Source organism: Mandrillus leucophaeus, unplaced genomic scaffold, assembly GCF_000951045.1.
Source record: "Mandrillus leucophaeus isolate KB7577 unplaced genomic scaffold, Mleu.le_1.0 Scaffold30, whole genome shotgun sequence".
In the NCBI taxonomy this organism is placed as follows: domain Eukaryota; kingdom Metazoa; phylum Chordata; class Mammalia; order Primates; family Cercopithecidae; genus Mandrillus; species Mandrillus leucophaeus.
This window is the reverse complement of record NW_012103143.1, coordinates 5,223,729-5,245,926: the sequence shown is the minus strand read 5'-3', so window position 1 is coordinate 5,245,926 and position 22,198 is coordinate 5,223,729. Positions and strand designations below refer to the sequence as shown.

General features: G+C 51.8%; 1 protein-coding gene across 1 annotated transcript in view; it reads left to right on the top strand.

Annotated features, from left to right (window-relative positions):
* Positions 1-73: 73 nt before the first annotated feature.
* SHANK2 (SH3 and multiple ankyrin repeat domains 2) overlaps positions 74-22,198 on the top strand; it is a 669,522-nt gene continuing 647,397 nt past the window's right edge. The window contains exons 1-2 of the mRNA XM_011987076.1: positions 74-181; positions 1,979-2,078. The gene's annotated coding sequence lies outside the window, so the exon portion shown is untranslated. The remainder of the gene's footprint in view (positions 182-1,978; positions 2,079-22,198) is intronic.

Below are 22,198 nucleotides of genomic sequence, written 5' to 3'. Positions count from 1 at the left end.
ATTAGGTCTGCCAGTGGCAAATTTCCTTAGTTTCCTTTCATCTGAGACTATCTTAATTTTCCCTTCATTCTTACAGGATATTTTTGTTGGTATAGAATTATGAATTGAGAGTTCTTTTCTTTCATCACTTGAAAATTACTGTGCCACTTTCTTTTGGTCTCCACAGTTTCTGATGAGAAATGTAAGTATTGCTTTTCTCTGCCTGTTTTCAATATTTTTTCTTCATTATTAGTTTTCAGAAGTTTAATTCTCATGTATATTGGTGTGAATTTTCTTGGGTTTATCCTATTTGGGATTCATTCAGCTTCTGGAATCTGTAGGTTTATATCTCTCATCAAATTTGGGATATTTTAAATACTTTTTTTAGACCCTCCCTCTCTTATCTCTCCTTCTGACATTTCAAGCATTTAAAGTTAGGTATTTTATTATTGCTCCGTAACTCCCTGAGACTCTGTTTATTTATTTTCAGTCTGTTTCACTCTATTGTTCAGTTGGGGGTAATGTCTATTGTTCTGTCTTCCAGTTCACTGATTATTGTCTCTGTCCCCTCCATTCTGCTGTTGAGTCCATCCACTGAGTCTTTTGTTTCAGTTATTGTATTCTTTAGTTCTATCATTTTCCTTTCTTTTGCTTTTTTTTTTTTTTTTGTAAGATGGATTTTGACTCTTGTTGCCCATGGTCTGGAGTGCAGTGGCATGATCTTGGCTCACTGCAACCTCTGCCTCCTGGGTCCAGGTGATTCTCCTGCCTCAGCCTCCTGAGTAGCTGGGATTACAGGTGTCCACCACCACACCCAGCTAATTTTTGTATTTTTAGTAGAGATGGGGTTTAGGCATGTTGGCCAGGCTGGTCTCGAACTTCTGACCTTGAGTGATCCACACACCTCTGCCTCCCAAAGTGCTGGGATTACAGGCATGAGTCACCGCGCCTGGCCAGTTCTATCATTTTCACTTGATTCTTTTTTATATCTTTGGTGAGATGTTCTGCTTCCTTGGTGAGGCTTTCTGTTATTTCTTCTGTTTCTAGCATGTTCATAATTGTTCGTGGAAGCATTTATCATGGTTGCTTTCAACTCTTTGCCAGACCATTCTGACATCTCTGTCACCTCTGTGTTGGCATCAATTGATCTTATTTTTTCAGTTTGAAATCTTCCTGAACCTTGGTTTGATGGGTGATTTTCTATTGAAACTTGGACATTTTTGTATTATGTTATGAGACTTTGAGTCTTAAACCCTTTTTTGTAAGCTAACTTTTCCTGACGCCACTTCCACAAGGGAAGGTGGAAAGGGGCGTCACCTCATTACTGACAGGTGCTATAGAAATCCAGGCTCCCCATGCTGCCTGTACTAATGCCAGAGTGAAAGGAGGATTTGTTACTGCCTGGTGGGGATGAATGTGCCAGCTCCTTCCTTTGGTCTATTTGATGCCACCCTGGCAGGGATTTGGTGCCTCATTATAGCCACACAGGGTAGAAATCTAGACTCCCTGCTCAGCCTTTGCTGCTGTGGGTGGGGCTGAGGTCACAGATTTTTCTGCAGTGTCTGGCTGGAGTAGACCTGTTGTCTAAATGTATTGCCCTGTTAGCTGCCACTTTCCCAGTCTTTCGACTAAAGAGAACACGCTTTTGTTGTGGTATGGTTCCTGCTCCTGTTGACTTTTCTGGGTTGTTGGCTTATTCAGCACCATGTCTGGGATGTATGAGGCAAGAAGAAAACCCAGAGAGCTCACACCATGTCCCTGGCTGGTCTGCCTTCTCTCCACCTTGAGGAGCGTTATGTTTGTTTTATATACACCATCCTGAGTATTAGTTGTGCTTTGTGTGAGGAATAGGGAAAAATGTGTCTACTCCATCTGCCCGGAAGCAGAAGTTCGATTCCTGGTTTTTAGCTCAGAAATATCAGAATCTACATGAGGTTTTAACACGTGCCTCTCCACAGTCTCTGTCTGACCATGCCCTGGTCTCTTTGTCTCTCCACAGGTCTGGTAATCTCTCCAGGCACCCTGCTTTGGCCCCCTAGAACACAGACAGTTCCTGCTCTAAGAGGCCATCTGTGGGGCTCAGTCTGCCAACACCTCTGGTGAGTTATAACATTTTCCCCTGTGCTTGTTACCTGCAAGCCAGTGGCCACTGTCTGGTTTGGTCCACCTCCCCGCCTTTGCACTGTGGCCAGGGGACTTTCAGTTTCTTGTTGTCAGGACCTGTGTGCCCTGTGCTTGTGTTTGGGTGGGAAGAGGGTGGATGGCATTGTCCTTGGTGGCCCTCTTGTGTGACCTTGTGGGGTGTGAAGGGGACTGTGCCTCTGGCTTCTGAACTCTGCTCTGAGCTGTCCTCACCAGTGTGCCCATGCCAGACCCAGTCAAGGTGGCTGCAGACAGATGAGTGGTGCAGGCGCTTCCAGCTCTTCTCCATCATTTTCACATGAACGGGGGTGTGCCTGGTGGTGCCCACATGCAGGGAAGGGTGCACTGAAGCCCAGGCCTGTGTGCTCTGCAGAGGCCAGAGCGTGGTCTGGTGCTTAATGGCCCTTTTCTTGAGTGCCTCCTCTGTGCCTTGCTGGTATCACCTCACCTGTAATGTGCCTAAAGGCCCCGTCTGCTGAATATCTTATCAACGATGACCCTGACTACCACCAACTCCATGCAGAAAGTGGCATTACCACCATTTTCAGTGAGGACACAGGCTCTCAGCAGTTAGATACTTGGTCATGGTCATGTGGGTATCGAGTGGCTGAATCCAGCTTGGCTGACCGCACACTGGGCTCCTGCTGGTATAGGACCCTGCCTCCTGGCATGGCCTTGTATACCAGGGGCCGTAAAGACAAATCTGTATGGTCCAGAGCCCCATGGGCAATTTCTCAGTCCTTCTGAGCTGTCCTCACCAGTGTGCCCATGCCAGACCCAGTCGATGTGGCTGCAGACAGATGAGTGGTGCAGGCACTTCCAGCTCCTCTCCGTCATTTTCATGTGGACGGGGGGTGTGCCTGGTGGTACCCACATGCAGGGAAGGGCCTCTGAGCTGCATGGGCCTGCCCAAGAAGCTGTGTCAGAGATGCTTTCCTAGTTGTGTACTCCATGAGATCTTAATACCGTGGAAGTGCCGTACAGTCATCCCTCGGCACCCAAAGGGGATTGGTTCCCGGATCTCCCGTGAATACCAAAGTCCATGGATGCTCAAGTCCCTGATTTCATACGGTGCAGTATTTGCATATAACCGAAGCACTTTCTCTCATACACTTTAAAACATCTCCAGATCATGTATGATACCTAAATGATGTAAATGATATGTAAATGGTTGCTATACTGTGTTTTTTAGGGAACAATGATGAGAAAAAAAGTCCGTACGTGTTCGGTACAGATGCAACTAAACAGTATTTCCAATGTGTGCGTGGTTGGTTGAGTGCAGCGTAACAGAAGCCGTGCACATAGAAGGCTGTTTAGGTGCCGATTGTGTATCTCTGCTTCACCTTCCACCACCCCCACGAGAATGCACATGCTGGGGTCCTAAACACGGCAGGCAGGAGCAGAATGTCGGAGTCACAGCCCCATGCAGGACTACCCTGGTCCTGGTCACCATCGCAGTTGGGCGGCCTCACCTGCCTGATTTTCCTGTCTCCAGCTCCACAGCTCACCAATCCTGTCTGAAATCCAGTCAGAGTCCCGCTCTCCCCGTGTTCAGGCCCTTCTCTGCACCCGCGTGTACCTCCAAGTCTCTGAGTTCCCTCTCAGCCTCTACTGTCATTCGCTCCCAGATGTGGACAGGTGTCCTCCCGGGTGGAGGGTGCTTCTGCCTTCCCTGGCTGTCTTGGTCGAGGGCTGGGTCTGCATCCTCCACAGTCCCCTTTGTCTCTGGCCGGTGCTGCATACTTGTCCCTTGTGAAGAAGCACTGGCTCGGTACTTGGTTCCTGATCGAAAGCCGTCACAAGGATGCATTTGAGAATGTGTGACCCTGCTGGAGAAGGCAGTCCACCCCTTTATCCTAGGGCAGGAGCAGAGAGGGAAGGACGTTAGTGCCTGTCCACCTGGGAAGGAGCATGTGTCCCTGCAGGCCCGGGGTTGAGCCACTAAGATGCTGTCAGCAGTCAGCTGCCTTTGGCTTCCTCGGAGCTTGGACTTGGAACTTGCCATTTATTCATTCTCTCTCCCGGGGCTGGGGCAGAGCTAAAACCCATGGTGTGCATGCACTTCTGCCTTTAGAAGGTGCCTGCGTCCGGCCAGCTGGGCCTCGGTTCGCAGCTGGGACCTGTCTCCCTGCAACTCCCTTCTTAGCTCCTCCAGGAGCTTCGTGAGAAAGGAACACTTGGGCGGTTGGGTTGAGCTTTTGCTTCTCACTGGGAGCCTGTCTCTCGGGAGCTGCCGTTGGCTCTCAAGTGTTGGGGAGCGCTTGCTTTCAGAGCAGCAGCCCTGCAACCCTGGCGACTGTGATTAAAGGGAAGGAGAGAATGAAAAGCTGGCCTGGGCAACTCATGAAGGCCAGGAGTGAATTTGTTTTCGTTCTGTTTTTCTGGCCAGGGTACTTTCAGCCCACACAGTTGGTGACCTCGGGACAGGGGAGCCGTGCTGCTTTCTGGGAAGATCAGTCCCCTTGGCTGGAGGCAGGGTGATGGGGTGGGGTGGGGTAGGTGGGGTTTTCCTTTTGGGGATGTCAGTGCTCTGGGAGGCCCAGGTGATCCTGGTCCTGGTGCAGGGAAGGGTGAGGCAGAATCACTGACTTGGCCACGCTCACCTGGGTGCTTCTCTCTCCAGCAGCTTCTCCTGCTTCCTCAGGTGTCCCAGTTCCACCCTAACAGGCGCCACCAAGGGACCCTGCTCCTCAATGGCTCTCCCGATGTCCTCAGACCCCCATTCATCACGAACATTGTTGTGTGGCCACCTCACGCCCCCATGCTGTGGCTGCAGTGTCATTTTACAGTGGAGACTCCCAGCACCTAACCACCTGCGTACATCCTGGGTTTCTAGCCTTGTCTACTGATCACCTCCCCTTGCTGCTCAGAAAAAAAACCGGAAAATTACCCTGGAGGGGTAATTGAGTGAGCAGCCAGGATATCGTGTAATTAGTGGCAGAAGGGTTCCACTTAGCAGTAATGGAATTAACTGACAATGTTGCAATTCTCATTGACTGTTGAAGAGGCTAGATTAGATGAATTTGAAGATTTGACTTTTCCTGAGGTGTTCTTTGCTATTGTCTCAAATTGTATTTTCCACTTGTTGGTGTAATCAGACCCCCAATGATTAATGACGTGACCCGAGAGGATATGCTCCAGGGGACCCTCCTGGGTGGGGAAACTGGGTATTAAGCGGCATTTGCCAGGGCAGGATTGGGGCGAGGACCCTGTTCTCTGCAACTGTGCTCTGGCCACCGTCTGCTGCTGGGCGCCCACTGCCTTGTGCCCAACCAGAAACTGGCAGACTGTGGTGCAAGGGTCCAATCCTGCTCATTGCTTATTTTTATAAATGAAATTTTGTTTTTATTTTAAAAGTCTTAGCAAGATACACATAATACAGAAGTTACCATCTTCATTTTTTTTTTCTTTTTCTGAGACAGAGTCTCGCTCTGTTGCCCAGGCTGGAGTGTAGTGGAGCGATCTCGGCTCACTGCAGCCTCCGCTTCCTGGTCTCAAGCATTTCTCCTGCCTCAGCCTCCCAAGTAGCTGGGATTGTAGGCGCCTGCCACCACGCCTGTGGGTGTCTCAGGGAGCTGTCATCGTGAACTTGGTAAGGGGAACAATTAGGGCTGCAGCAGCCTTGGGGAACCCCCCGAAGCAGGACCCCAAGGAGTCAAATGGCAGGATCCTGTCAGCAGTACAGATGGACCGAGCTGGAATACCCCGCTGCCCTCTCCTCCGGCGTCTGTCTCGGACACTGTCATGTTTCCCCAAGTCCGTGAGGATGAGGAAAGTGCTGGCACCGCATCACGGTGTCTTCATTGCCCCCCAAGACGTTTTTCTCTTCAGCCCTGGGGCTGCCGGGCTCATTCTTGGAGCAGGGAAAGTGCTGTCCAGGTGTGGAGTGTGTGTGTGTGTGTGTGTGTTTAAGATGGATTGTGCTGTGTCCCCAGTTCCTTCAGCAGTAGCCTGAGTCTCTTGGCATCCACTGAGCCCCAGGCCAAGTAGAGGGAAGTGGGTGGATGGAGTGAGCTGGTCTCCAGCTGCAGAGGATTTCCTGACACTTACAGAACAGTCTGCCGGTAGGGAAGAAGTGAGATGAGTGTGAACAGAAACAAAAGCACGTTACATGAATATAAATATATACCTGGGCCAGGCGCTGTGGCTCACGCCTGTAATCCCAGCACTGTGGGAGGCCAAGGCAGGCGGATCACGAGGTCAAGAGATGGAGACCATCCTGGCTAACACGGTGAAAGCCCGTCTCTACTAAAAATATAAAAACATTAGCTGGGCGTGGTGGCGGCACCTGTGGTCCCAGCTACTCAGGAGGCTGAGGCAGGAGAATGGCGTGAACCTGGGAGGCGGAGCTCACAGTGAGCCGAGATCGCGCCACTGCACTCCAGCCTGGGCGACAGAGTGAGACTCCATCTCAATAAATAAATAAATAAATAAATAAATAAATAAATAAGCCTGTGGATTTCCAATGAAGAGGATAAGGTGGCAAGGGCTGAGACCGGGTGCTGAGACCAAGTATGCACCACTAAGTACTGGGGATGGTTTTGCAGCCCCTGGAGACCACCTGGGACTGAGGCTGCCTTTGGAAGTTCCCTTGCAGATGATGGAAAGCTGCTGTTCTTCACATTCTGGGGTCACGGACTTGTTTGAGCGTCTGTTGAGTCTTGTGAAGAATGGACGCCTCAGCACACACCCACGTCCTGCGTCGAATCCTCGGCGGTTTATTGCCACTCCCAGAGAGTCCCCACCGGGCGCCAGGCGTCTGATGATTCTTATGAAGAATGGACATGTCCTGCTCTCCCAGCGAGCCCCCACCGGGCGCCAGGCAGGCCCCTGGGATCTAGTCTGGCAGAGACCCCCCAGTATATCTCTCTAGGCAGCTCACGGCAGGTGCTCTGTTGAGGGGACCAGATGAAGACCTTCACCTCCAGAGCAGATGCACTGTTTGGTAGTCCAGGGACACACACAGCACGGAGGGTCTCCTGCAGGAGCACCCACACATTGACACCAACGCAGTGTTCCTGTCTGCTGTGTGTTGTGCCACAAGGGACGGCTGCTGCCTGGCTTTGCAGCTCTCTCAGAAGTTCACTGAGTCAAGATTGAGGAGCTGGGTCTGTGTATGACCACGTGTGTGCTGGTGGGAGGGTGCCATGGCTGTTTCTGATTCTGAGAGGAGGCACAACCTATGCAAGGGTGAGCACCCAGGTGTGTCCCTGGACAGGGAAGCCTGACACCCTCCACACCATACTTGGCTGGGCTCCTGTGAACCGAAGCTCCCGAAGGTCCCTCCTGTGTCATCGCTGCACATGGGTTTTCTTGAGGCATGGCGTGGCAGGGTGTGCCTGATTGGCCTGCCTCGAGAGTGGCTCACTACAAATTGTGAAGCGGATTTCTTGATGAGAACAATCGTGGCAGTCCTTGCAAGGCCCTGTGCTTTTCCTCAAGTCCTTATCCATAGCAACATTTGTCCTGGCCTGGACATGGGGCTGGCAGAGCCTCCTGCTTCCTGATTCAGCCTGACTAGTTGCTGACCAGCTCCCTCCATCTGTGGTGACATGAGGAGAGCCAGGGCCTGAGAGGGTATTCTGCTTTGGAAGCGCAGTGGCTTTGAGTCAGAGGACTGGGCTTTATTCTGCTCTGACCTTTCCCCTGACAGTGGGGCCGAGCGTCCTCGCTGGTGAGGAACAGTGGCTGACGGTGCATCTCACTTCTGCAAACGCCTTTTCCTGGAGACATATAATGTCAGGCATTCCAACAGGATCATGAAATTTCTTTTTCTTCCATTTCCTGGCCTGTGATCTCCCAGAGTTTAGTAACCTCTGCTCTAAGTCAGAGGGTGTGTGTGTGCCTTAGATGCAATTTATTGAGCACTTCTCTGTCAATAAATAGTCTGGTCTTCTTAGACTATCTTAAGCCTCCAACCTGCCTTTGACAGATAAGGAAACTGAGGCTGGAGATTCAGTAACTCATCAAGGATCACACCTAAGGGAATTAGAATCAGGATTCCAAGCCAGTATCTCGTATCCCAGAGACTGCCCATTGGTCCCCTTTGCTATGCCAGCCACTCTATCCTGGGAGCTCCCTTGAGGCAGGGCTGTTTTATACCCACCTGTAATGTCCACGGCACCTGCCTAGGACTCAGGAAGGGAGAGTGGGGAGGGACACTTGGGTGCACAGCCCTGTCCTGGCAACGTAACATTCCCTGGAGCTATCCGAGATTTGGAAAACAGCATCGGGCTAGGGTTTATGGGGTTGGAATTCTTTCTCCCCTTGTTCTATAGCCTCACTCAGTCCATCCTTGGAGTCCTCTGCGCATGCTGGGCTCTGGGGCGTGTCCCTTCTCCCCCGCACTTCCCCATCTCCCCTGACACTTCTGCTCGGGCTGCCCTGCTTCCCAGGACAGCTTCTCCCTGCCCTGGCACATCCCACTCAACCAGTGATGCCCACTTCAAGCTCATGCCCCTCCAGGACACCCTCCTGCCACACCGAGTACACCGAGTTCCCGGGGCCCCTGGGAACACCACTGCATGGCTTTCTGTGCCGTCCCCCCCTGCCCCCCACCCCCCACCGGGTTTAAATACAGGGATGCTGGAACAGTTGGATGTTCAGGGCAGCTGTAGATTTCTTCATGTGTGTGTTTTAGGTGTCTTAAGGCCCTTAAAAGCTTTTCTTGGGAGCCCTCAGACTGCCAAACCCAGTGTACCCCTTGGATGCCAATCATTCTTTTTTTTTTTTTTTTTCCAGTGGAATTCATTGAAAGTTAGGTAAGCCTGCCTCGGAAGCAGGCAGGAATGCAGAGGAATTCCTTTCTCGGCATTTCACTCTCCAGCCTGGAGAGGTGAGAGTGACCCCGAATGTGCCACCTTCCAGAGACGCCTGGTGCGGGGTCAGCCTCCAGCGACGGTGTCATGCTGAGGACTAGTTAGAGCTGTTCAGATTCTGGAAATGAGGACCGGAAGACCTGGCTGAGGGAGAGACACGGGGTCACATGGGGCAGCTGGCCCTGGCGTCCGTGCTGTCCTGCTCTGTCGATTTGCTTTTGCTTCTTGGTTAAACTTTACCTGCATCTTAGCAAAGCACTGAAAATAGGTTAGAAACTTGCTAATTTCCCCTTTTCTTGGAAAGAAGAAGGGAAAAATCAGAGAGAATGTAGTTCACCAAAACAAGCAAACAAACCTAATGTAGGAGGCTTGGCCTGAGACTGCTGGAAATAAAATATTAAAATGGGCCAGGCGTGGTGGCTCACACCTGTAATCCCAGCACTTTGGGAGGCCAAGGCGGGTGGATCACCTGACGTCGGAAGTTCAAGACCAGCCTGGCCAACATTGTGAAACCTCCTCTCTACTAAAAATACAAAAATTAGCTGGGTATGGTGGTAGAAGCCTATGATCCCAGCTACTGGGGAGGCTGAGGCAGGAGAATCACTTGAACCCAGGAGGCAGAGGTTGTGGTGAGCTGAGATCCCGCCACTGCACCCCAGCCTGGTTGACAGAGTAAGACTTGGTCTCAAAAAAAAAAAAAAAGAATTTATAGTGTTGAATCCAAATGTTCCTGTTTTGGTTTTTTTTTCCTTTCCCTCCATGATTCTTTCTTTTCTTTCTTTTTTTTCTTTCTTGAAGCAGGGCCTCACTCTGTCACCGAGGCTGGAGTAAAGTGGTTCAGTCATAGCTTACCGCACCCTCAACCTCCTGGGCTCAAGCAATCCTCACTCCTCAGCTTCTTGAGGAGCTGGGACTACAGGCATGCACCACCATGCCCAGCTAATCTTTTTTTTTACTTTTACTTTTTGTAGAGACCAGGATCTTGCTGTGTTGCCCAGGGTGGTTTCAAACTCCTGGCCTCAAGTGATCCTCCCACCTCAGCCTTCTGAGTAACTAGGACTACAGGTGCGTGCCACCATGCTCATCTAGTTTTTTTACTTTTATTTTTTGTAGTTGCTGCGTCTTGCTATGTTGCCCAGGTGGTCTTGAACGCCTGCCCTCAAGTGACCCTCCTGCCTCGGCCTTGCAAAGTGCTGGGGTTGTAGACTTGAGCCACTGCACCCAGCCTTGACATTTTTATTATATTACAAATTATCAACTGTTTACTGAGGTGTCCCTTCCCTGCCCGGCTCTGGTCAGCATCCTGTGGATGGGCCGTTGGGGGAGGTGGAGTGCTCCGAGCCCCTGCCTCCTGCTTCCTTCCCGGGGCTTGTTCTGTGTGGCTCCAGGGTGGCCCTCATCACTTAGCAGTCCTGAGAAAGAGAATGAGTTTGTAGTAGCGGGAAGTGCATTCTTGGTCTTGTTTTCTGTGTCTCTGGTCAGGCTTAGACTGGGGCCGTCTTGGAAGGTGACAGTGGCCCCAACTGAAACCTCAGCGGGACCCTGTTCTCAGAAGCCCTATTTTCCCCTAAAGTGCAAGGGTGTGGCTGGCAGGGAACAGGCGTCAGGGTCTCGGGGTGAAGTGTACCTGCCTCAGGAGTCCCTTGCTGCGGTCTTCACCCTGGGGGAGGAGGTGAGCAAGCAGTACCCTGTGGTACCTCTTCCCGTCGGAGCCTGTCACCTGAGAACTTGTCCATGGGGTCCCTTCCTGGCACAGGCTCACTTTACAGAGGCAGCGCAGCTGGGAGGTGTGCCGGGTCCTGTTACCTGCCCAGGGGACGCTCCTGCCAAGCCGCATCATCAGCCCAGCAGGGGCCCTCTGCCCACGCCCTGAGCTGGGAGCCTGGTGCCGCGGTTACCATGTGAGCACACCCCTTCCAGATCATTCCAGTGGAGTTTATGGGGTTTTTTTTGGATTTACATCTTTGACTTTTATGAAAGTAACTTATGTTCTTGAAAATCCAGCCAGACCTCAGTTTCCCCACCCCTGGCCTTCAGTTCTCCTCAGAACAGGACAGCTGTGTTCGGGGCTCCCCAAGGTCGCCCCCACTACCAGGTTCACTGATTGGCGAGAAGGACTCACAGAATCCTTAGTGAAGCTGTTTTGGTGACAGGCAGGGTTCATCACAGCGAAGGGTGGAATCAGCAAAGGCAAAAGGCAGGTGGGGCAGAATCCAGGAGAGACCAGGCGCCCGCTTCCCCTGTCTTCTCCTGGGGTGGCATGTGGACGGTTCCCAGCGAAGATGTTGACAGCACACAAGGAGTCCAGCCCTCTGCACTATGCTCCAGACCCTCAGAGCCAGGCTTTTCCTGGGGGTTTTTCACATAGGTATGACTGGCCTTAGTCCCCAGGCCCCCCAGAGGTCACGCTGCTACCATGTGTCCTGGGGTCCCCACTGTAATGCGTGTTGTCAGCACAGGCCATGTGATGCCGCTCAAGACCCCAGGTGAACTCGGGCACTCTTACCGCACAGGATATTCCCAGGGCTCAGAGGGGATCTCCCATGAGCTGGGTAAAGACCTCGTCTTTCTTTTTTTCCTTTTGAGATGGAGTCTTGGTCTGTCGCCTGGAGTGCAGTGGCACGATCTCAGCTCACTGCAACCTCCGCCTCCCCGGTTCAAGCAATTCTCCTGGGGATCCCGTCTTTCTTTGGAATGTGTGGGGTTTGGACAACCCAGGCCTGCTGAGTTAACCCTTTATTGCACTGTAGTATTTAAATGTTGGGCATCTGGTGCAAGCTGCACAGGATCAAATCTTGGTTTGACCATTTATTAGCTCTCTGATTTAGATACTTTTTATATCTCTTTGTTTTCTTGCTGTTGAAATAGGGGGTATCATAGCACCTACGTCTTAGGCATGTGGGAGATTGACTTGTTGGCAAATGCTGAGCACTGAGGTCTTCGCAAAGGTTCGCTGCCTCCTCACCATCTCCAGCAGACAGTTGGGGCACATCTCCCTAGACCCTGCGCCGCCTCCTCACAGGTGGTCATTACGTTGGTGTGACTCTTGTTTCTAAAAGCTGACCCCACCCTTGCAGGTGGAACCTGAGATCACTGGAACCCCACAGGGCACCTGCTCCGTGAGCATGCCTGTGTGTGCAGTCCTGTGGACACACAGTGTTTTCCAGATCTCAATTTACTTCTTATTTTGCTGCCCCATAGAAAATTTGGAAAACAGAGAAAAGGGGTCAAAGTCACCCAGCCCCAGTGCCAACTATCCTGGTGGCATCTGGCTCTGTTTCTTCTGAGGCAGTTTCCCACAGCTTTGGCCCTAGGTCAGTGCCATGCTCATTGTTGCCCCTTGCGTGCCCATTGACTTAACCAGGGCAGGTGACTTTGGCACCGTGGGCAGTGGAGCCAGCCAGGTGGATGGAGACAGCCTTGCTGTGCCCTTCGGGTGGGACTTGGTCAGGAATCCCACATGGACAAGAGGATTGTCCATGGTGTGCTCTGGCTGACCTGTGACTCAGAGACTTCCCAAAGGTCACCTTTGGTGACTCTGTGTGCTGGCTGCTTTCCCGGTGGGTCATTCTGGCCAACATCGGCCCCTTTTGATACCTGGGCAGAGCCACCTGGCAGCCAGCTCCTGAGGAGGGGTAGCCTGAGATGTGGGTATGATGCTGAGCATGGAGTTGGAAGACCCGGGTCCTAGCTCTGCCTTGTCTGGCTGAGGGACTGGTAGTACCCTCACCTCTCTGACCTCAGTCTGTGGACCTCTGAAATGGGTTCAGTCACCTGCCCACCCACCAGGTAGGCTGTTCTTAAGGTACAAGGACCTGAGCTGCAGTGAGTGGCCGGTTGTGTGTCCACTGTGCTTCTGTGCACATTCTGAGATGTGGTTCCGTGACCTGTCTGGGCCCCGAGGGGAGGAATTAAGAGGGGGTGGGGCTGGGGAACCAGTGGCCTCTGGGGTGAGGTCCTGATCCGGGCTGCCACCAGGCAGAAGGATGTGTCCACCAGGCCCATGCAGATGCCTTAAAGGCAGGGAGTTATTTGTGCAACTTGCGCCCTCATCGTCAAGCAGCCATTCATTCACTTGGCACACAGTGATTAAGCACCTACTGTGTACCTGTGAGCCATATGGGCACACCCCTCCTCCACACAGCTGTGAAGAATCAGAGAATAAGATAAACCAGGACTTGGACAAATAACAACAATTGGTCAGCGTTCTGTAGAACAGGGAACCCTAATCCATTTGGAGGGCTCATGGCTGTGCCCCTGAAATTCGGCATTGACAGAAGCCACTGGGCAGGTTCCAGGAGGCAGGTTTGTTCCTCGGGTCAGGGCGACTGGAGGAACTGGAGTAGGTGCCTCGTCCCTGCCTCCTTCCCACAGATTCAGCCCCTGCCCCCCGGCAGGAGACGACGTGCTCCTTCTGGATTTCAAAGCCAGCCCCATTACCCTCGGAGTCTGCGTGCTGGGCGTGGACGAGTCTCTGCTTTGTACCCACTCTGTGGCCGTGAACCTGTGACCTATACTTCTCAGCCTTGCTTTTCTTATCTGTAAAATGGGAACAGTCACTGGATTTATCTTAAAGCCGAGGTCATTGGTGTCTGGGCTTGAAAGACAACCGGCTCATAGGGACCCTCACTCATGAGCCCCTGCTGTGCAGGTGACCGCCGTCAGTGACCGCCGTCTGTGGCCAAGTGAGTGGCAGCAGCAGCAGCTCTGACCATCGTGGCATTGGAGTGCAGTGGACACAGCATGGTGATCATCCTTTGTGGCACATGCCAGCTCAGCGCAGTCTCCGGGCAGGCAGCGACAGGCGGCACAGCTCCCCCAAGGCGTGGAAAGACGTGCTTGTCCCTGGGATCATGATGCATCTCGTGTATCCAGGATCTCACGTATCCGTGAGAGCAGAGGTGCTTCTCGTAGCCGAGGCCTCTCTCTTTGCAGTGCCTCAGATTTCCAAGGCTTTGTCAAGTTGGAATACAGGGGAGGGCACGTGGTTGCTGTGGAGAAGGAACGGTTGAGGGAGATGAATGTGTGTCATCGGCAGGGGCTCCACATGGCCTGATTGGAAGATTAATTTTCCATCTTGGGAGGAACTTTTGGGCACTGCTAATTATCTTAAACTGTCACTAGGGGTATCACAGCACCTACGTCTTAGGCATGTGGGAGATTGACTTGTTGGCAAATGCTGAGCACTGAGGTCTTCGCAAAGGTTCGCTGCCTCCTCACCATCTCCAGCAGACAGTTGGGGCACATCTCCCTAGACCCTGCGCCGCCTCCTCACAGGTGGTCATTACGTTGGTGTGACTCTTGTTTCTAAAAGCTGACCCCACCCTTGCAGGTGGAACCTGAGATCACTGGAACCCCACAGGGCACCTGCTCCGTGAGCATGCCTGTGTGTGCAGTCCTGTGGACACACAGTGTTTTCCAGATCTCAATTTACTTCTTATTTTGCTGCCCCACAGAAAATTTGGAAAACAGAGAAAAGGGGTCAAAGTCACCCAGCCCCAGTGCCAACTATCCTGGTGGCATCTGGCTCTGTTTCTTCTGAGGCAGTTTCCCACAGCTTTGGCCCTAGGTCAGTGCCATGCTCATTGTTGCCCCTTGCGTGCCCATTGACTTAACCAGGGCAGGTGACTTTGGCACCGTGGGCAGTGGAGCCAGCCAGGTGGATGGAGACAGCCTTGCTGTGCCCTTCGGGTGGGACTTGGTCAGGAATCCCACATGGACAAGAGGATTGTCCATGGTGTGCTCTGGCTGACCTGTGACTCAGAGACTTCCCAAAGGTCACCTTTGGTGACTCTGTGTGCTGGCTGCTTTCCCGGTGGGTCATTCTGGCCAACATCGGCCCCTTTTGATACCTGGGCAGAGCCACCTGGCAGCCAGCTCCTGAGGAGGGGTAGCCTGAGATGTGGGTATGATGCTGAGCATGGAGTTGGAAGACCCGGGTCCTAGCTCTGCCTTGTCTGGCTGAGGGACTGGTAGTACCCTCACCTCTCTGACCTCAGTCTGTGGACCTCTGAAATGGGTTCAGTCACCTGCCCACCCACCAGGTAGGCTGTTCTTAAGGTACAAGGACCTGAGCTGCAGTGAGTGGCCGGTTGTGTGTCCACTGTGCTTCTGTGCACATTCTGAGATGTGGTTCCGTGACCTGTCTGGGCCCCGAGGGGAGGAATTAAGAGGGGGTGGGGCTGGGGAACCAGTGGCCTCTGGGGTGAGGTCCTGATCCGGGCTGCCACCAGGCAGAAGGATGTGTCCACCAGGCCCATGCAGATGCCTTAAAGGCAGGGAGTTATTTGTGCAACTTGCGCCCTCATCGTCAAGCAGCCATTCATTCACTTGGCACACAGTGATTAAGCACCTACTGTGTACCTGTGAGCCATATGGGCACACCCCTCCTCCACACAGCTGTGAAGAATCAGAGAATAAGATAAACCAGGACTTGGACAAATAACAACAATTGGTCAGCGTTCTGTAGAACAGGGAACCCTAATCCATTTGGAGGGCTCATGGCTGTGCCCCTGAAATTCGGCATTGACAGAAGCCACTGGGCAGGTTCCAGGAGGCAGGTTTGTTCCTCGGGTCAGGGCGACTGGAGGAACTGGAGTAGGTGCCTCGTCCCTGCCTCCTTCCCACAGATTCAGCCCCTGCCCCCCGGCAGGAGACGACGTGCTCCTTCTGGATTTCAAAGCCAGCCCCATTACCCTCGGAGTCTGCGTGCTGGGCGTGGACGAGTCTCTGCTTTGTACCCACTCTGTGGCCGTGAACCTGTGACCTATACTTCTCAGCCTTGCTTTTCTTATCTGTAAAATGGGAACAGTCACTGGATTTATCTTAAAGCCGAGGTCATTGGTGTCTGGGCTTGAAAGACAACCAGCTCATAGGGACCCTCACTCATGAGCCCCTGCTGTGCAGGTGACCGCCGTCAGTGACCGCCGTCTGTGGCCAAGTGAGTGGCAGCAGCAGCAGCTCTGACCATCGTGGCATTGGAGTGCAGTGGACACAGCATGGTGATCATCCTTTGTGGCACATGCCAGCTCGGTGCAGTCTCCGGGCAGGCAGCGACAGGCGGCACAGCTCCCCCAAGGCGTGGAAAGACGTGCTTGTCCCTGGGATCATGATGCATCTCGTGTATCCAGGATCTCACGTATCCGTGAGAGCAGAGGTGCTTCTCGTAGCCGAGGCCTCTCTCTTTGCAGTGCCTCAGATTTCCAAGGCTTTGTCAAGTTGGAATACAGGGGAGGGCACGTGGTTGCTGTGGAGAAGGAACGGTTGAGGGAGATGAATGTGTGTCATCGGCAGGGGCTCCACATGGCCTGATTGGAAGATTAATTTTCCATCTTGGGAGGAACTTTTGGGCACTGCTAATTATCTTAAACTGTCACTACTGTATCTGTCTCTTTGATGGCTCTGGGGAGGTCGATGGGGGAGGCTTTATGTTGTTCACTGATGCATCCTCGGGGCCTGTGGTGGGCCCTGCCACTGCAGGTGCCCAGTATTGGTTGAATGCACCATTGAACAAAGCTTTGAGCACACACCTTTATTTACAAGTAGGGTTTTCCCCATATGACAGTTACTAAAATAAGATCTGAAGTGTGTAAGAGTGTGTGTGTGTGTGTGTGTGTGTGTGTATTAATTGAGACTTGATACCTTTCTCTGGTCTGGTGACTGAGGACGAATACATCTGACCATGGTGTGAAGCTCCTGACTGAGCATGCAGATAAAGGCTTGAAGACAAAATGACAGCAGTGGGAAGGGAATTACTGTCTGAGTCATACCCATGGTGTTGGTTAACATGTGGTTGCCACTGAGGAAAATGGTCTGGCAAGTCCTAAAAAAGTTAAATGTAGAGTGAAGTAAAACGTAGAGCTACATTAGATGTAGAGTTAAGTCAAATGTAGGCTGAAGTCAAATGTAGAGTTAAGTCAAATGTAGACTGAAGTCAAATGTAGAGTGAAGTCAAATATAGAGTGAAGTCAAATGTAGAGTGAAGTCAAATGTAGAGTGAAGTCAGATGTAGAGTGAAGTCAGATGTAGAGTGAAGTCAGATGTAGACTGAAGTCAGATGTAGAGTGAAGTCAAATGTAGAGTGAAGTCAAATGTAGAGTTAGCACATGAGCCAGCAGTTCCACTCCTGAGTGTGTCCCCAGGAGAGATGAAATTGTAGGTAGGCGTGAAAACATTTACATACATGCTCCTGGCAGCATTATTTACAATAGCCCCCAACTGGAATCAGTCAGATGTCCATCAGCTGAGTAATAAATAAACCGGGTGGTGTACCCACGTGATGGGATGAGACTCGGCCTGAAAAGGAATGGATTACGGATGAGGACTACTGCATGGATACACCTTGAGGACATGACATGTGGTGAAAGGAGCCAGACGTAGAGGGCCATGTGTGATATGACTCCATTTATCCGCAGTGTCCAGAATGGGCAAATCCATAGAGGCAGAAAATAGACTAGCAGTTGCCAGAGACTGGGAGGTGGCTGCTAATGGGTTTGGGGTTTCCATGTGGGGGTGCTGAGAATATCCTGGCATTAGATAGTGGTGATGGTCACACAACATGGCTAAAAACTATTAAATACTTTACAGTGGTAAATTCTATGTTATGTGAATTTTATCTGTCTAAAAAATTGCTAAGGAAACGCACCCTAAAAGACAAAACCATGTCTGCCTTTGAGAGATTAATCTCTTTGGAAATGAAGCATCTTTCTCTTTGCCAGAGGGGATTCCCGCCTGGCATTTTGCTGTTCCCTTGAATTCTTAATCCCCCCGACTCTGTCCCCGGCAGCCCACAGCTACAGGATCTGCGCATCTGGCCAAGGTCGTTCTCCGTCGTTCCAGTGCAAGGGATTAGGATTCCCCATGGCAGGGAGAGGTGTCCGTGCTGCCAGCTTTCCTTCTACGGTTCCTGGCAACCCTACTGCTTCAAGGACATCCACTGGGCGCAGGTCCTAGGGGCGGTGGCTGGCTTGTCACATCTTTCCTGCATGCTGCCTTCGAGGCTGCAGCTGCTTTGCGTGGGCTGCTGCTTGGGGAGTGTGCACGTTTTAGCGAAGGCTTCAAGAGCCAAAGCACTTTGCTGCTGTGTCTTGCTCCTATCCATGAAGTGCTTCTTCCTGGGGCGTGACTGCAACCTTCATTTCAACTGAGTGGTCACCTGTAGCTGTGGGTATTGCCTCTACGGCAGGTCACATTTCATTCGGGTATGGCCCCTGCCTGCCCATTTGCCTGGAGCAAATCCCGGCTGCCTCCAGGTGGTGACACAGTTTGTGACTGAGTCTTCTATTTTAATATGCGGCTTGTTCACATCTGCAAAGGCCGACTTTTGTGGATTTGCCCTGTGAGGAAGTAAAGCTTCCATTTTACAGGTGGAGGGGCTAAGGTTCAGAGAGGTCTGGTGATTTTCTCAAAGTCACACAGCAAGTGGCAGAGCTGAGAACGCTGGACGACAGTTCCTGTGAGTAAGGGAAGTGACTGGTAGCCCCTGAGACCGTCTCTGGTTTCTGGACCTTCTTAGGGGATCGCTCACACCCCCGGCCTGGAGTGCCTCACTCGTGGGCTCCAGGCCACGTCACTGAATGCGCCTCTGCCCCGTGTCCATTGTGGCATGGTGGCAGGTGACTGAGCAGAACGGAATGGAATTCGAGAAATGGGCCTGGTCATGACCGTCGATGCTGGGCTGAGCATCACAGGCAACTCTCAAAGCTGCAGCGTAAGGAAGCTGGCACGGGATGCTTGGGCCTCCATGAGCCACAGCTGCCAGTGCACGATCCAGAACGAACTCTGCCTTCGAAGACTCTGCCACCTCGCGACCTCACTCGCCCGCAGACACGAGGCATCTGCCTCAGAGGCTCACTGCTGCCTTCTGGATTTTGAAATTCCAGGACATCTGCTGGACAGGAGGGGGCCCCGGTGGGACTGACGTGGAAGGGAGTCTGGTCTCGGCCCATCCACGGTGTGGCGTGGAGTCAGCCATGGATGGGGGTCGGCGGGGACGGCGTCTGCGGGGTCAGCCGTGGTCTCGCCCCTCACAGCTCGTGGATTCACAGTGTGGTAGTGGGATGTTCCTGACAGGGTCCTGGGGAAGAGAAGACCTGTTTCCTGTGGCGCTGTCTCTCAAGGGTACCAAAACCCCTCTTGGAGGGACCTCTCCTCATATGGCACGAGGCTTCCTCAGCCGGTCTCTGGCTGGGAAAACGGGATTGTTTAACCTGAGAGCTGCCAGCCCCTCCAAACTCCCCGCAGGGTGAGATCCTAACTGGGGTCATGGTCCTGTTGGGACAGATGCTGGGCAGGAGGCCCCGGCACCAGCCACAAAATTCATAACATACAAAGGCAAAAACGGCTGGGTGCAGTGGCTCATGACTGCAATCCCAGCACTTTGGAAGGCAGAGGCGAGAGGGTCTCTTGAGCGCAGGAATTCGAGACCAACTTGGGCAACATAGTGAGACCCCATCTCTAAAAAAGAAATTAATTAAAAGCAAGGCAAAAATGCAAACCCAAGCCGCTGTCCTTGAAGGCTGGGTGTGGAGCTGACCCGAAACAGCACACAGAGTGAAGCTTCGGCAGCTGTAGCTCTTTCACCGTCCTTAGCAGTGACTGCCCTGTGTTTGAACTTGGAATTCTCTGACGTCAGAGTTTGTGGCCAGGGTGCCCGACTCCTCCTTCCCTGGCTAGGGTTGGTGATTAAGGCTCTTTGCTTTAAATGCCCTTTCCTTGGGGCTGAGCATGGTTAGGCGATGTGGCTCAGAAATGGCCTTTCGGTTAATCCACAGTGATTTCTGAAACGCCTCCCAGTGTAGTCCCAGCTACTTGGGAGGCTGAGGCAGGAGAATGGCATGAACCCGGGCGGGGAGCTTGCAGTGAGCTGAGATTGCAGCACTGCACTCCAGCCTGGGCGAAAGAGCGAGACCGTGTCCCCCCTCCAAAAAAAAAATAAAATAAAACGCCTGCCAGGTTCTCTTCAGAAGACGCAGACAAAATCTAAAATCTGAGACCAATGGGGTCCATCTCCCCAGGATTCACCATCTGATGGAGCCGGTGGGGTTTGCCCAGATGGAGAGACGGGGAAGAAGATGGCCTCATGGGGCAGGGTGTTTGCGACCTCAGCTTGCCTGGCGACAGGGAGGCCTAACCCTAGATGAAAGAACTGAGCTAGAACTTAAGAACCATCACATACACTTGCTTATTTTTAATCTGTTTTTGAGACGGGTCTGAGCAGGGTTGCGTGCTGAGGTTGGCGCAGGCTGCATCACGTGCTTGGAATGGTAGCGTCTTTGAACCTGCCCACACCCTCCTCCAACCCACCCGGGAAGGCCCAGCCATGTGCTCAGGCCGGACACTGTGGAGAAGGAAATGAAGAAACGGTTTAGTGGATACAAACACGTTGGGTCACACTGAGTCACGGAACTAAGTTCTTCTACCTGCAGTTTTGTTGTGACTCCCAGTACAACAGACGGTCTCCCAGGGCAGGGATTTCTGTTGATTTTGTTCAATGTGAGGTCTCAAGCCCTTAGGGAGAGCTAGGCACGTGAGGGCATTCATCCAATAAATGCTGAGAGCAGGGATGGATCTTTTTTTTTTTTTTTTTTTGAGACAGAGGCTTACTCTGTCCCCAAGGCTGAAGTGCAGTGGCGTGATCTCGGCTCTCTGCAACATCTGCCTCCTGGGTTCAAGCGATTCTCATGCCTCAGCCTCCTGAGTAGCTGGGATTATAGACACCCGTCACCATGCCCAGCTAACTTTTGTATCTTTAGTAGAGACGGGGTTTCACCATGTTGACCAGGCTGGTCTCAAACTCCTGACCTTGGGTGATCCACCTGCCTCGGCCTCCCAAAGTGCTGGAATTACAGGCGTGAGTCACCATGTTGGGCAGGGATGGGTCTTTGTGAGCCATCGGGGGGAGGGGGTGTGGGGAGACCCCTGGTTTGCTGTGCCAGAGAGCCTTTGACATTTCTAGGACCTTGATAGTCTCTCCCTTTTTAGCAGAAAGAACCAGAGGTGGGGCCGTGTGCAGTGGCTCGCACCTGTAATCCCAGCATTTTGAGTGGCCAAGATGGGCAGATCACGAGGTCTAGAATTCGAGACCAGCTTGGCCAACATGGTGAAACCTCGCCTCCACCAAAAATACAAAAATTAGCCAGACGTGGTGGTGTGTGCCTGTAATCCCAGCTACTTGGGAGTCTGAGGCAGGAGAATTGCTTGTGCCCGGGAGGTGGAGGTTGCAGTGAGCCAAGATCATGCCACTGCATTCCGGCCTGGGCAACAGGGCAAGACTCTGTCTCAGGAAACAGAAAAAACAAAAAGAAAAACAAAAAAACCAGAGGTGGGCTGAGAGCCTTAGGTAGATTAAAGCATGTAGCTAGAATTTAAGAACCATCCATTTGTTTACATACATATTAATTTATTCTTTAGACAAGGTCTTGCCCTATCGCCCAGGTTGGAGTGCAGTGGCGTGATCATGGCTCACTGCAGCCGCAGACTCAAACTCCTGGGCTCAAGGAATCCTCCCACCTCAGCTTCCCGAGTAGCTGCAACCCCAGACGCACACCAACATGCTTGGCTAATTTTTAAATATTTTTGTAGAGACAGGGTTTCACTATGTTGCCCAGGCTGGTCTCGAACTCCTAGGCCCAAGACATCCTCCTGCCTCACCCTCCCAAAGTGCTGGGATTTCAGGCGTGAGCCGCTGCACCCGGCCCATCACGTTTATTTTTATGGCTGACTCTCCTTTATGGCAGGCAGGTTCTTTCTTGTTCCTCAAGGGGAGATTTCCCCTCAGAAAAGAGTATTTTTGTTATGTGTGATTTTAGCATTAAACTTTTAACTTATTAGAGTGATACATTCAAAAACTTGTTTTTCTTAAAGTTTGTGAGTTTAATTTTACAAGGATTTCTCTATTTATGTCTAGTTGATTTTATGATCCTTTAAGAGTGGGTCTCTGATTACACCGTAGTCTCATTTACAAACCTGAATTCCTGAAATTCTATCAAAAAACTCTGTTTTGGGTATGTAAGTAATCCTTATTAATCTCAATATACTGAAAATAGGGAGAATCCTACATTCTCTGAGACATCTAAGAGATGTTTTCACTTTTCTTAAAATTATGCTTTCAGTATAAAATTTCATGTCTCCATCAATCATTCACCTGCATGTTTTGGCTGTGATGACAAGATTAATTGGTTAGGCACTTTTTAATACTAAATATGAACAGGTGCCCTATGTAAAACGTGAGGCCTATTTCTGGATTGTACATGCAATAC